This window comes from Myxocyprinus asiaticus, chromosome 12 (genome assembly GCF_019703515.2).
Source record: "Myxocyprinus asiaticus isolate MX2 ecotype Aquarium Trade chromosome 12, UBuf_Myxa_2, whole genome shotgun sequence".
Classification (NCBI taxonomy): domain Eukaryota; kingdom Metazoa; phylum Chordata; class Actinopteri; order Cypriniformes; family Catostomidae; genus Myxocyprinus; species Myxocyprinus asiaticus.
In genome coordinates this window covers 51,606,908-51,618,962 of record NC_059355.1, presented here as the reverse complement: position 1 = coordinate 51,618,962, position 12,055 = coordinate 51,606,908, and the positions used below count along the sequence as shown (strand labels likewise).

At 39.4% G+C, this 12,055-nt stretch overlaps 1 pseudogene; it reads right to left on the bottom strand.

Moving 5' to 3' along the window:
- The window catches only part of LOC127448876 (probable ubiquitin carboxyl-terminal hydrolase FAF-X), a 35,743-nt pseudogene that overhangs the window by 22,795 nt on the left and 893 nt on the right, over window positions 1-12,055 (bottom strand).

Sequence of the window (12,055 nt, the reverse complement as noted above, 5' to 3'; positions counted from 1 at the left end):
TACATCAGAAATTATTCAAAGTAATGTCCAGCATCATCCAATCACTGTCAATCATGTTAAAATAAAATGATACATTATAAATTCTGAATCTATGTACTGATTATCATTGTCACATGTCTGTCAAACATGTTGAGTGATCCAAACATCATCTGCAGCCTGAAACTGAACTTTTGATCAGATTTTAGGAGTGAATGCACTTAACTGCATAGAGAGCTATAGGATGCTCCCTTGCTCCCTATTTAGTGAATGACTTAACCTCCAGTGTGCTGTCTGTCTTCACTGGTCTCAGAACAGTTTGAAATGCACCTTATTTTCATCCTAACTCCATATAAAGCCTCTGAAAGACACATTTTTCAGCTTTTGCATGAATACATTTATTCTCAATGTGATAATGTACAGTAAATATATAACAATGCATTAATTAATGTTAATTGAACCGTATTGTACAGTGATAAAATAAAATATAACAAATAGGGCTGTCACGATTATGAAATTTGGCTGAGGATTAACTGTCAAACAAATAATTGAGATTATAATGATTAATTGTCTTGTTAAGGGCTTTCACGATTAATTGTCATATAAATTATATAATAGATTATATTATATAAAGTGTGCTTTTTTTCTGCGTGTGTGCTTCATACACTTTCAGAAGTCATTGTTACATATTTAACTTCAAATATATACATCAAATAATACAATTGGGATAAACTATGATTTCCTTTCAAGGCTTTAAAAACTTATGAATGAAATGAAAAATGTTTTAAATATCAAAATATTTCTAAATACTTAAAATGTCTCTTTTTGGTCAACTTTAGTTTTGATCAATTTTACATTCACACTTGTTTTTTGAACTCTTATATTTTATAATTTTTAAATAAAAAATAAAATATAATTTTATATATATATGTATATATATATATATATATATTATTATTATTATATTTACATTACATTTTTATAATATAATGCAATTATAAATCATTTATTTTCTAATTTCTTCATTTTCACACGTAATTTTAATGCTCTGATTCAACCCACGAGCCCTTTATTTGTCATGAAGCAAAACCTTGGAGATTTCGTTTCATCATATCACATTTTATCACACACACTACTTCAATAACTGTCTGGTTTGGTTCCGCTATGAAATCAGACATCAGAAGACTACAAAGGACAGTTCGGACTGCTGAGAGGATTATTGGTTGCCCCCTGCCCCCCCTTCAAGAACTATACACTTCCAGAGTGAGTGTGTGAACCAGGAACATTTGCATTACACGATCGTTTAAAGTGAAACCAGAGCACTCTGCGTTCACTAAGTTTATTTTTGCGGGAGTTTGGCGCGCGCATCAGAGAGTGCACATCATCAAATAACCGATATCACACGGTTATTTAATAATCGCAACAGGCCTAATAACAAAATGTATATTAAAATGAAGTGAATTGACCCACAGATGTGTTAATGTTGAAAGTTATTTAAAATAACTAACATGTTTTTTCAACTTTTGAGGGAATGCGGTGCTAATTTCCACATATGTGGACGTCATGTTTATCAGCGCGCTGACGTGTGAAAAATGAACAGATGTTTTAAAGCGGCATATCAAACGAAACTAGAGACTCTACTCTTTACAACCAAACAGGTTTCAGTAAAAAAACTTAAAGAGATTTCTTACCAGAAGCACTTTTGATGGAGTAGCGCTTCCTGGAAGTCAACGTCATGCTGTTGTGACACGTGACACTGTGCGCCAGAAGTTTAAACCTTAAATGACAACCCTTTAACCATTACGAACAGTGTTCAGTCAGTTTTAATTCATTTAAATTATGCATTGCGTATAGTGAAGCCAAAATGCAATGTCCACACATGTGGACACAGGGTCACACGAGGTTAAATGACATGACATCAGGTTTAGCTGACGTCAACAAGCCTGTCATATAAAGACACCACTATCCATTCAATTCCACAGGGATAAAATCAAGTCCCATCCCACATTTTTGACAAACATCTTGTTTCGTTCTGAAGTGTCTTGCAAACGCAGTTTCAAGTTGACTTGAAGAGCATGTTTGACATAAAGCAATTCTTCATTATAATGTTTAGATGTAAATAAAGAGTCGCCCACACTTTTATTTTTGTCTTTGCCTACATTTGCATTTGGTGTTTTATGGATTTATTTATTTATGGTCTCCTCAGCAGGGTTCCCAATCTTTTTGACCAATACATTTCCAAGACTTTGCCATGATCTTTCCAGGTATTTGTGATTACTGGATACCGATTTTTAAAATCATTTTGATTCAGACCGATTTGCAAATGAATCATTCAGACCGATTTGTGACCTGATTCACAGAAAATAACTGGACTTGAATGATTTACTGACAAATCACTACAGCTTGCAAGCCAGTTTTACTTTACACAAGAGCAATATGTAGCTCATGCAGTATTTTAGAGCTGATTTTATTCGTTTACATGACCTTTCAAGGCCTGGAAAACACAATTTTAAAATTCCCTGATATTTCCTAGTTTTTCATGACAGTAGGCACCCTGCCTCAGAACTGTTCTTTAAGCATCAGTTACCCTCCAGAGGTAGTCGAGTCCGATCAGCTCCAGATCGTCCATCATGTACGCCCTGCGTTTGGCCACCAGCTTGCCCTCCCTGCAGTTCACGGCTTTAAAGAAACGCTCGAAGCATTTCATGCCGTTCTCCGTCAGCAGTGTGGGGTCCAGCTGCAGCACGTTGTTTTCAAAGAAGTCCTTGTTGATGTCGGGGTCTAGGTCCGGCTCGTCACCCATCAGTTTGGAGTACCACTTAAAACAGGCCTCGCGATCGCACAGAAACACGGCGTTCTCTGCCAGACATTTCCAGATCTGTTTGGCCTGAGGAGCGCAGAGCCACAGCTGCCCGTCCTTCAGCAGAAACCTGAACACAGCGTTCAACAAACCACATGAAGAAACACAAATGCAAATCTAAGCCAGTTATAAATTCTGAGATCTTCTTAAGAGTGTGTGTGTGTATAAAACAAGTCACTGACCGCAGGAAATTGAGTCTCTCTTGGACTTCCTGTACATGGCTGTAGCGACTGGCCGCTCGAACCGTCTGAGGGTCAAAACCTGGATTCTCTGATCCAAACAATTACAAATCAGGAATGGAGCCAAAACACTTTGACACACATGATGGTGATCACACTGTTTAATACTGACCTTTAGAGAACTGCCTCATGTTCTCCATGTATGCAGACAGATTCTCGGCGACCAGCGTGACGAGCGCGTGATTGTGCTGCAGCTGGTTGATCAGATCATGACGGTAGAAGACGTGTGGACTCCTCTGAGTCTGACTGCACGAGAGAGAACACAACACAATCACACACAGACACACACAAGTGAAGACACGAGTACACACTCACTGAGGAATACACGTGTGTGTTTAACTGAAGAACTCACCTGAGGTTCTGAGGAGCTTCTCCAAACAGACTACAGATCTCTCGGATCTGCTTCAGAGCTGGAATCACCCACTTATCATTCGTCCGGAGCTCCTCAATGAACCGATCAATCCACTGCATCTTCTGTGTGTCACGGTCCTGTACACATATGAACGAGAGAAAAACTGCTTGGCATCTCTGCCTAAGAGTGATAGCACATTTATATTTATTACACCTGACAGAGCATTAAACTCATGCAATAGTATCATGCAAATCAGCAGTTCACAATACTTCGCTCTGCATGTTTCTGGGTTTTTTCTTGTTCTGCCAACTCTCTTTGGGAACCCCTGCTGCAAATAGAAACATCATGTGAAAGTCACGTGTCGTGTGTTTGTACCTGTGAGCAGCTGTAGTCCAGGATCTTAATGTGAGCGCTCAAGGCCTGATCCATGATGTCTACAGGTACATCATCACTGTGTGCCAGATTCCACAGCAGACTGAGAACTTTATGAGCCATCACTCCATCCTTATCATCCTCCGCCAACCTGCGGATCAACTCCAGAAGCTTCTCACGCTGCTTTTTACTCGCATTAGTCCAACTCGCCTGCCAATCACAATCACAGAACATCACAGCATCACAAATGTGTCCTATATTATTACAATATAATAATGTGTTTGAGTTTGGTCTGGTCACCTTGAAGCAGTCAAACAGGTGATCGAGCTGTTCAGGAGAGAAATCCCACGCCAGCTTCGCCAACAGATCATGAACATTCTTCACAATCGCTTCATGTTTACCAGCCTGAGAAATGCCCATTTTACATGAGTACACTTACACACACTTCAATCTGTGAGCAATCAAATGCAAACAGCATTATCAGAATAATGCATTATTTATAAACTCTCGTGGCTTATTGCATTTGTATAATATTCATTTGAATAATTCAGTAATAGTCATTTGACTGCATTGCATGTAAATGTGGTCACTGTCTGTCTGACGACATCAGATGAACTCTTATAAAGCGTTTCCTGTTTGGTACCTGAGCGGCCCAGATGTTGTCCAGGTCCTGCAGTGTGAGCGCTTTCTCTTTAATGACGAATCGAAGGATCTTCTCCAGTTTCTCCACATACTGCGGCTGATGAAGACTGTCTCTCAACACGATGGACAGAATGTTGTTCTGCTGAATCCACTCCTGATACACACAAACATCATGAACGTTTCCTGTCGAGTCGTGATGACATGACACTCGAGTTCAGGAAGCATCTCAAACAGTACGACTCAGACAAACCACACGGCTGTTTCCCTTTCTGTACACCTGTATATCTGTAACATCATGGCTCATTTGCATTTCTTATGGAGTGTGTGTTTGATTCATTCATTGATTAATTGAGTGACATGGTTAGGGGAGTAACGTGCTCTTACAGCCATACGCTCTGCAGTCAACCACTCCTCTTCTTCTGGGTTGCCGTGCCGATGGGTGTAATACGACACGCTCGAAATCACCTTGTTCACTTCATTAAGCGCGTTCATTTTTCCATTAAATGAGGAAATTTGCAATAACCTGTAAAGTAGAGCAGAATATCACTCATTTCATGTTTGCTCTCTTGAATCTCAAATCAGATCGTTCAGAAGCAACTGTAACTGTTCATGTCAGACGGTGTATTCCGGTTCAGTTGAGTAAAACATGGGATGGCTCACCTGAGGATCATTTTTAACCGAAAGATTTCCAAGTTCTTGACGGTTTCCTCTTGACCCGGAACTCTGGACGCCAAGTTCTTCAAGGACTTTATGATCATGGACAGAGCATCGTTTTTGGCCTCATTTTTGGCCTCTTTCTTCAGTTCTTCGTCTGTGAGGTTCTCCAGAAACTGTGGAACCATCTCGAATATGGGCAAGAAAAACTTCTTCACCGTGTGCAAAGTCAAGAACTCGTAACACTGGCCGAAAGGTCTGTAAGACACATTGAGTAAAGAAACAGTGAAACACTGCGGAAACATACATCAGCTCAAATGAGACGAGATAACTACATGAGATATTTGCTGTGTTTATGAAACTGATATGACAGATGTAGCACAGAAATGCTGGATGTGAATGTGGGTTTATGTACTTGATGAGAGCAGCAATTATCTGCACATTGAGAGCCTGTCCGTTCATGAAGCGATCGTGCAGAATCTGGAATCCATCCAACGTTCCAAACTTATTAATGAGGTCCACCAGCCAACCCTGAGCACAGAAAGACACGTATGATGAGGCCATGACTTCACCAGAGTGTGAATAAAAGCAGACAATAATATTGGAATTATTAATGTCAACGACATCAAACCAAGCCGTTAGCAACCCATTTTACTTCTGACAGCATATTCAACAAAAAAAAAGTTTCTCTATAACAGGTGGTTGGAAAACAAGAGGTCTTCCTGATTTCAGCTGAGAAGGAAAGTCATTTCAGAGGTGAAGTTATAATTTAAATGAAAGATTATGAAGACAAACATGTCTGCTTTGATATAACCTACACGGATGAATCATTCACAATAAGACTAGGAACGTGTATTTTGAAAGTTAATTACATTTTGATTTCATATTGACTTAATAGTATGTGCCGTGTGAGCAGTTTTTGGAGTAGATACCTTTGGAGATCGAGGGTCGGGCGGGCGAGCGAACAGCTCATCATCCGCGAGCTGCACAGCTGCAGGAACGCTCTCAGACGGACGCGTGCCGTTATAGATGTGGAATTTGCAGTGCGGGTTGGTTGCCATGGCGAGCAGCTCAAGCAGAGGAAACCAATCCTGAGCGAGTTTGACCACACAGAGTTCGATCAGCCGTTGCGTGTTATTAATGATGCACCTCTGCAACGAGAACAACAGCAACACGTCAAGAACACACACACGGCAATGAGAGAAACAGTCTGAAAATGTCTGATCGATCAATCATTAAACTCACATGGATTTCAAACTTCCAGCCGCTCACAGCTTCATCCGTCAGGATTTTAGTGAAGGAGATCGTCAGACCATCACGGAAAAACCTCTGACACGCCTCACACCTCACATCAAGCCCTTCACAACACACGTCACAATAACAACATGAAATCATCCAAACGCTAACATCACATCTGATGAATTATTAATCAGTGCTTCTCAACTGAACTTTTACACTGGCAACCTAATATACAGCAGTACCAAACATTATCATACAATCCCTTAAAATCAAACTCTGACATTCATTAATAATACCATCAACTGCACAGGCGCAACAGTGGTTTTGGTTTTTAAATGTCTCTTAACTTATTCTTCAAAAGTCATGCTCTCACCAATAATTCACTGCACAGATCACATCATAGTCTGCACAAACTGTCTTTATTTTCCTAGTTGCAACTGAAGTGTATTTAATGTAATCTGGGTCATATTTGTGTTGGCATGTTGACATCTGCTTACTGGTCGTTTGACTAGCTTCAACCAAGTGAAAGATGAGTTTGCTCTAATATTGTAGAGTTTGAATGAACACATGGATTCTGATGTCAACAACTGAAGATATGGGAAGATTTCCTCCTCTTTTTAAAATGTAAAAAGCCTGTTTATTTTGCTATTTGAACTATATACAATTATACAGTTAGTTGCATTTTTGTATTTTCATTTATCATTGTTTTTCCCTGCTGTCTGTGATCAGAACAGATCTGAGACACAGCAGTTGAGAAGTACTGACATAAAAGAAACACAATTTCATGATATTTGACCTTTTTTACTGAGATCAATAGCAGCTTCAAGCAGAACCTCCAGCTCTCCTTTAGGCAGGACAGGAACCACCCAGCGCGGCCTGAACCACACACACATACACACGACTAAGCAGAGAAAACACTAACGCAATCAAACACCTCCGAGTGAATGTTACAAACGATCAACACAACACAGATGATCAGAATGATGTCATCACTGACCGGTTGATCATGTCGTCCAGCTTGGCCAGATCTGTGTGTGGGAAGGCAGGCTCCTCCTCTTCCTGTGTGGGCGGAGAATCACCCTGACCCTGTTCCTCTGGTGGACTGACGGGTGACGTCTCATTGGACGAGTTTGGTGAGGGAGTCTAAACATATACAATTTTAACAACAAAACATGGGAAACAGGTTGTAAAATTGGGTGTTTTTATGGTGACTAGAGTTCATTCAAACCAGTCACCCCAGTTCACTCACTCACTGGTGATGGTGAGAGACCCAAGACACATATGGTTTGTGTTTGCATGTAAGCGTTAGCATCTAGCTAAATCCATCACCTTTTAATTGAGCATAACTTCAGTAAAGCAGTTTAATTTATTATTTAAAGGGACAGTTCACCCAAAAATGAAAATTCTGTCATCATTTACTCATCTTCATGCCATCCCAGATGTGTATGACTTTCTTTCTTCTGCAGAACAGAAGAAAGTTCTGTAGGTTCATACAATGCAAATGAATGGTGACCAGAACTTTGTAGCTTTAAAAAGCACATAAAGGCAGCATAAAAGTAATCCATAAGACTCCAGTGGTTTAATCCATGTCTTCAGAAGTGATATGATAGGTGTGGGTGACAAACAGATCAATATTTAAGTCATTTTTTTACTATAAATTTTCCTTCCAGCCCAGCAAGTGGTGAAATGCATGAAGAATGCAAATTGCCAAAAACAAAATGTGAAAGTGAAAGTGAAGATTTATATTAATCTGTTTGTCACCCACACCACTTCAGAAGACATGGATTAAACCACTAGTGTCTTATTGATTACTTTTATGCTGCCTTTATGTGCTTTTTGGCCCTTCAAAGTTCTGGTCACCATTCACTTGCATTGTATGAACCTACAGAACTGAAATATTCTTCTACAAATCTTCATTTGTGTTCTGCAGAAGAAAGAAAGTCATACACATCTGGGATGGCATGAGGATGAGTAAATTATGACAGAATTTTCATTTTTGGGTGAACTGTTCCTTTAACAACACACACCTGGTTATGGGGCAGCAGTGTTTGGTTCTGTGCGTCGGGCGCTTGGCTCTGACTCTGGCTCTCGTTGCCCCCCACGGGCGAGCCGCGGGTGGTGGCCGTCATGCTCGACACAGGGCAGATCTTTGCAATCTTGTCTGTTTATGTTGCACGAGCCGCGTGTGAACTCACTGGCTGCAGGGCAGTGGGGTCGATCCGACCGTCGAGAGGGCGACACAGAATCACCTGGAGATCAGAGACCATCGCATTACCTGCAACACCCACAAAACACAGTCAGTCAGAGGAATGAGAACAGTTCACAGGTGACACAGAGAAGTGTGAATGACTCTGACTGAAGCAGCTGCTGTACTGTGACTGATCAGATGTGCGACTGTGCTCACTTTAAGCTGAGAGGAAACGGCCGGTCCGGTGAAGTGTGTTCTGGACTCGTGCTCTCTGTCAGGACAAATGGCGATACTGAGGAGCAGCTGCTGTCGTCTGTCCAAACAGAAATATTCTCAAGTCACACAGAGACTGAGACGTGAGTCACCAGCGACTCTCTACTGAAGAGTTTAATAGTCTGATATCAAACACACTGAACACATTTTCTCAACCGACGGCACAATCTGTTTGTTTTGCTGCCTGTTAAAATCATTCCATGTGTGTTCATCTGTATCATCTGAACGCTTCTCTCCAGTTGCACGATCATTGCTCAGATCTATTTAAAGACACCGGCGCTGCTCTGATGCATTTATAAAGAGAGTCTCAACTACACAAACACGAGCAGGAAGAAGCTTTATGACCCACTTCACATGCACAGTCTGATCTGCTAATAAATGTCTTTCACCGAGTTCTGATCAGCAGCACACAGAACTGCACAGATTTCAATGTCACCTGTGTGTCATTTATTAAAGGTTATGTGTGTAATTTAATGACAGAAAAAAATATCATTGTACACCAACCCAATATCCAGTCAACTACTAAACTGAATTTTTGTCTTGACAATAATGTCTTTTACATTATAAAATATTGACAATGTCATATTCATTAAAATGGCATAATTTCAGTTGATCAAAAAAATATTACTGTTAACAAAAATACTGTCAACAGACCAAACTTTAAACAAATATTCAAACATTTATTTAAACTTATATCAAACATAATGATTAATCAACAAACAACATGAGAAAACCTGAATAGCAATTAATGAATATAATATAGTGAAGTTCAGTATTAGAATGTATCCCGTGTTTTAGACAGTATAGGATATTACGTTACGTGTAGCAGACTTTTACAGAAACAGAGTATTTATTTCACAACACAAGTTAATAGGGATGTTCAAGTGTGCCGCTCATACAAATTATATATTTATATCATTAAATCACAGTTATTGTGGTCAAATAATCTCACTAGGAATATGTGCGCTGAATGTTTACGTAATGACATTCGTACGTCAGGTGGTATCGATTTTTGGTATCGGAGCATTTTAACGAGTACGAGGTCATGAGCGCGGTATCTGACCCGATTCTGATACCAGTATCGATACCGAGACAACATTACACATTCTGACAGATGTCAGTCTTTGGATAAAAGTGTATGTTACATGACTAAATGCATATGTAATATTGCATATAAGTTGTGGATATAGCTGATTAATGTCTCATATAGAATGTGTTTGAGGTAATAAACTCGTTTGTGAAGCGCAGAAATCCTCAACATACTAAGGATGAATATTTCATCAACAGTATGTTCTTATTAAAACCATCTGATTATTGTCATTATGCATTTCATCTCCTCTTTGTTATTGGTGACGAAATCAAAAACCCTTCGTCCACGAACATTTTCATCAGTATTTTTGGTGACAAGATTAAAGGGGTAGTTCACCCAAAAATGTAAATTCTCTCATCATTTACTCACCCTCATGCCATCCCAGATGTATGACATTCTTTCTTCTGCAGAACACAAATGAAGATTTTTAGAAGAATATTTCAGCTCTGTAGGTTCATACAATGCAAGTGAATGGTGACCAGAACTTTGAATCAAAATGACTTCGATCTTTTTCTCACCCACACCTATCATATCACTTCTGAAGACATGGATTAAACCACTGGAGTTTTATGGATTACTTTTATGCTGCCTTTATGTGCTTTTTGGAGCTTCAAAGTTCTGGTCACCATTCACTTGCATTGTATGGACCTACAGAGCTGAAATATTCTTCTAATCTTCATTTGTGTCCCTTTAACACTGGTTGTGATCAGAAAACTCAGTTTCATGGAGTTGGTGTATTAACTCATAATCACTGTTCAGTTTCACAAGCTTGTAAAACAGAAACTGATGTCATTCAGGGTCAGAGTTTAAATAGAAGTCAATCAACTCATGGCTGGCCAATTTAACTTCACATTACCGCTGACTTAGACTCAACATACCTCATTGAACCAACCTAACCAACACACACACACACACACACACACACACACACACAGTCATGAGGGTTCAGTGGTTTGAGAAGCAGCAGTGGAGTTAACCAGACCTGTAACTAACCCACAGTATTGGTCATCTGTACAGTGATATAATCTGATGTGTGTGTGTGTGTGCAGTCACAGACGGATGCCCATCACATCAGCCTGCGAGAGTTCATGATGGGTTTTACACAAAAGTGTTTAAAAATGATGAAACTGATTTATGACTGGAATAACACCAGTAATGTACAAGTTATGTTTTAATCACACTCTGAACCGCTCATGGATTCAGCACAACACAACTCTCTCTCAGTTCTGAACACTTGCAGGTTTGTCAGCAGATATGCATGAGTGCGTTCAACGCTTCAATGCGTTCTGTGCCAGCTTTCAGGAAGTGAAATAAGAACAACATCCTGTAATGCAGGTGTCTGTATGTTCAGACGACATCATTCCTGCAGCTGTTGCTCAGAAAACACAAATGCAACTCAAGTCAAACAACCTCCCTTAGTAAAACATAACAGGAATTATTATTAATATGATCAAAATCATGCAGAATCTCTGAATGTCAAAGCAACACAAACATGGATAAATGAAAATGCACTGTCACAACATCTGTAGCACATCAGCACAAACACATACATGTATACATTAAAAGACAATGTGTTCATGTGAAGCTTCTCATGATCACTGACACACATGTGGGAGTGGGAGCGTGAAACCGGCAGTTCCAGTTCAACACAGAATAACACATATATAACACATGATGACACCTGTCAGAAACATGTGATAACAGTGATGTAATCTTGTCACATGTCTTTCAATGAGAACTTCAAACACAATGAGTTCATCTGATGTCTCTGTTACTCATCTTGTGTCACTCCACATTAAACAGAGAAACTTCATTTTACAACATGTCTGTCATCTCAAACACAGGCTTGACATGTACATGAAAGCATGATACATGTGTGTGCATGAAAGAGTATGAAATCACACGAAACAGACACATTCAGTTTATACCACGTGAATAATAACAATGATACATCTTTATAAAGACAAATGCATTCAGATATGTATAATGGAGCTTTAAGATGGAATATAGTTTAATGAACACAGACTAAATATACAAATATGATCATTTTATAAACATCAACTGTTATATCATCATATTTCCGTGTCTGCTCTGACTCCAGAACAAAAACCAAAACAGCCACAATTACCCTGATTGTTATTTGATCATTTCAATAAGATTATAAATCATG